The sequence below is a fragment of the Mauremys mutica genome, chromosome 20 (assembly GCF_020497125.1).
Source record: "Mauremys mutica isolate MM-2020 ecotype Southern chromosome 20, ASM2049712v1, whole genome shotgun sequence".
Classification (NCBI taxonomy): Eukaryota; Metazoa; Chordata; order Testudines; family Geoemydidae; genus Mauremys; species Mauremys mutica.
In genome coordinates, this window is record NC_059091.1 from 13866258 (window position 1) to 13869319 (window position 3062).

Here is a 3062-nt window from a genome sequence, read left to right on the forward strand (position 1 = left end):
GTCCTGCAGGTTAACTGCCTGCTGCCTCTGATGCGCACCCCATAGCTGGATGGGGGAGTGAGCCCAGGCGCTGGCCCTGCCCAGCACCTGTGTTGTTCAGTGTCCCTCTCTCAGAACTTGTCTCCATCTTGAAGCCAAAGTGCTGGATCTTGGCAGTCTCCCTCCTGGGAGTATCCACAGAGCATGGGGGCCTCTAGGCATTGGTGCCACACCACTGATCTGACTTAATGGGTCCTAGCGAGTGTCCCCTGGTTCCGCCACCCCCACCTCTGCTGCAGGGTGCTGCCTGCCACTCTGCCCCCTCATCCCCCTTTCCCCTCCCACCCATCGCCAACCTCCCCAGTCACTATCCCCCCAAGCTCTCCCCAGCTCGTCATGCTGAGGCTGCAGCTGGCAGGGCCCATCAGCGTGGGGGTCCAAGCCACCTCTCCTTGGGAGGAGGGAGGCCAAGCAGGCCCCAAGCGGGGGGGGAGGGGGGGAGTCGGGCCCTAATGAGTCACAATCCGGCACTCGGGTGGTTCTGGAATTGACAAACATGCTTCTGCAGGCAGCCGGGCCCAGGATCCCCACTGACCCAGAGCCACCCGCAGCCTCCTCCTCGGCACAGGCTCAGGGAGATGCCCAACTCCACTCCCGGCTGGGGCTTGCCATTAGTACTGGCGCATTTCATCCTTTGCCTGAAGACCCTGCCCTGGCAGCCTCCCCTGCAGCAGTGGCTGGGTGTTAGATCAGGGCCCAAGCGCAAAGGATCTGGCCCGTTGTTCATGCACTAACATTACTGCGCTGGCGTTTTCCCAGCACTGTTTGACCAAACACTGCCCTGTGCCTTTCACAGTAAACTCCTTCCCACCACTGACATGCAGCCACCTCTGGGGTGGGGAGCAGCAGCTGTTTAAATGAGCACAACAACCCAGCTAGCTGGTTTAGGACAGGAAGTGAAGAAGAGTCCCACATGCAGGGGAAACTGCAGGGGGCTTGAGGGAAGGACTCTGGCCAGGACACTGGTGGTACGGGAGGAGAGGGGGAGCCACAACTCCTGCCAGTTGTGCGGAGGGGTCGTGCGCTCACTATACAATTCTTGGTGTTACTGCTTCAGCCAGGAATTACCCCACGTTACATATGGGCAGAGAAGTGAAGTGACTTGTCCCAAGCTAGGAACAGAACCCAGTCCTGGTGCCCCGGCCCCCTCTGCACTAATACGTTAAACTTCACTTCCCTACCCAGAGCTGGGGAGAGAACCCAGGCGTCCTGGCTCCCAGCCCCCCACTCTACGCACTGCCTCTCCAGTCAATAGTTTGGATTTCAGAGCATCCCACTTGCTGGACAGAAGGTCCCAGACTCTGAGACCAGGTGCTGTGATGGGGCACCTGTGATTCAGCATTTTACCCACAGGCTTCCTGGCCTGACTGGGGGAGGGGTGATAGCCTGGCCAGCATAGCCAGCCCTCAGCTCCATAGACAGCCCAGCCCCTCGAGCCAGGCCAAACCTCCCAGCAACGCTGCCGATGCACCAGCTTGGGTGTGACCGTCCCCCTGGACGGGGTGCAGCTAATGGGGCAGCTCCTCCTGGGCCACTGAGCATTGGGAACCGCACGGGTGCAAGAATGGGCCATTAAAGAGGGGCATTTCCTCACCCCCCTGCCCCCACCATCCCCTGGCGCTGAGTCGTGGAGCCAGAGCTGACACAAAGGAACCCCAGTCTGTATGACACACACCGAGCAGTGCCCAGCAATGACACCGTCAGACTTAATCCTGGGGTCACGGTGCTGCTATCTCCTCACTTCCCCATCCGCAGCCGGGCTGGGCTTACAGCTGTGTGAGGCTGATGTCCCGTGGGGAGCATAGCGCTGCTTTGCTCATTAAAGCCTGGTTTGTTGTCTGGCAGGTGGTGCCGAGCGTGGTGATGGGGAGGCAGGCGAGCGCTTCCAAGATTTATTGGCTTTAATTAATTAACGTGTTTGTTTCTCCCATAGTCGCTCGGCCCCGCTGAGCACTCAGCTCTGGCACATTCACTGCTTTACAAACCCATTCGATAAAAACAATTCCTGATCTGCAGCCCAGCCCAGATTAACTCCAGCTGCGCCACCAAGGACCTGAGCCTGTCACACAGCAATAGCGTCTTCTGCATAGGCGCCCCCTGGGACAGGATCATGCTAGTCCCCATTTACCGACGGGCAAACTGAGGCACAGAGCATAGCGGACAGATTTCCCAAAGTGCTCAGTGTGATGGGGGCAGCCCAGGTGCCAGCTCATGCCAGAGTCCCGGGGCTGAGTTGAACACTGACAACCCCCTAGCTGGAATTTTCCCATGTACTAGTGTTGTTACGACAGGTATTAGTATGATAAGAAGGTGTTTAGTGTTTAGACTTTATTGAACACTCGTGAGCTGCTGCAGCATTAATCTCACATCCATCTCACTCTGGATCCCATATTGCAAGGTAATATTTGTGCATTGGCATTGTGAGTCTCTGTGTAAATCACCAGACATTAACTAGTGCGAAGGGCCAAGCTTCAGCAGAAGGTGTCACACCCTTCCCAAAAGGCAAGACCATCCCTACCAGATGGACTATTGTGGGACTGGAATTTCCCTATGGAGCCTCAACAAGAGGACAAAAGATGTGTCCTGTCTCCTCCCTGTGAAGATGAGTCCTGCAAGAGGATTCTGCTCCTTGGAGCTAAGATCAAAGTGCAGCGTCTGTTCTTATCAGTTTAATATCTGATAGGTCCTTTATCTGAGGACTGTATGTTAAACTGATTTTTGAAACAAGGGGATGGAACAGGAGCTGCTCTGTTCACCCCATGCATTGACCTGGTATTGCACTGTCTCCAAGACCAGCAGTTCAGAGCACATGGCAGAAGGGAGATGAAAACCTCAAACAAAAGGAACTTGGTCTGTCTCTGGTGCGTGGCCTCTAAGGGGACCAGGTATTTCTAAGCGTGAGTGAGTGGTCCCCAGCTGCTTAGCCTGGCTTAGCCCGAAGGGCACACAGAGCTTGCTGATTAGAGATGCTTCTATTCCCTTCTGAAACGTAAGACTGGAATGTGTGTGTGTGCGCGTGTGTG

General features: G+C 56.0%; 1 non-coding gene across 1 annotated transcript; it reads left to right on the forward strand.

The window, feature by feature from the left end:
• Positions 1-2660: 2660 nt before the first annotated feature.
• Positions 2661-2843, forward strand: LOC123354127. Its single transcript, XR_006574625.1, has one exon. It is a non-coding gene; the product is annotated as a U2 spliceosomal RNA (small nuclear RNA).
• Positions 2844-3062: the final 219 nt, after the last annotated feature.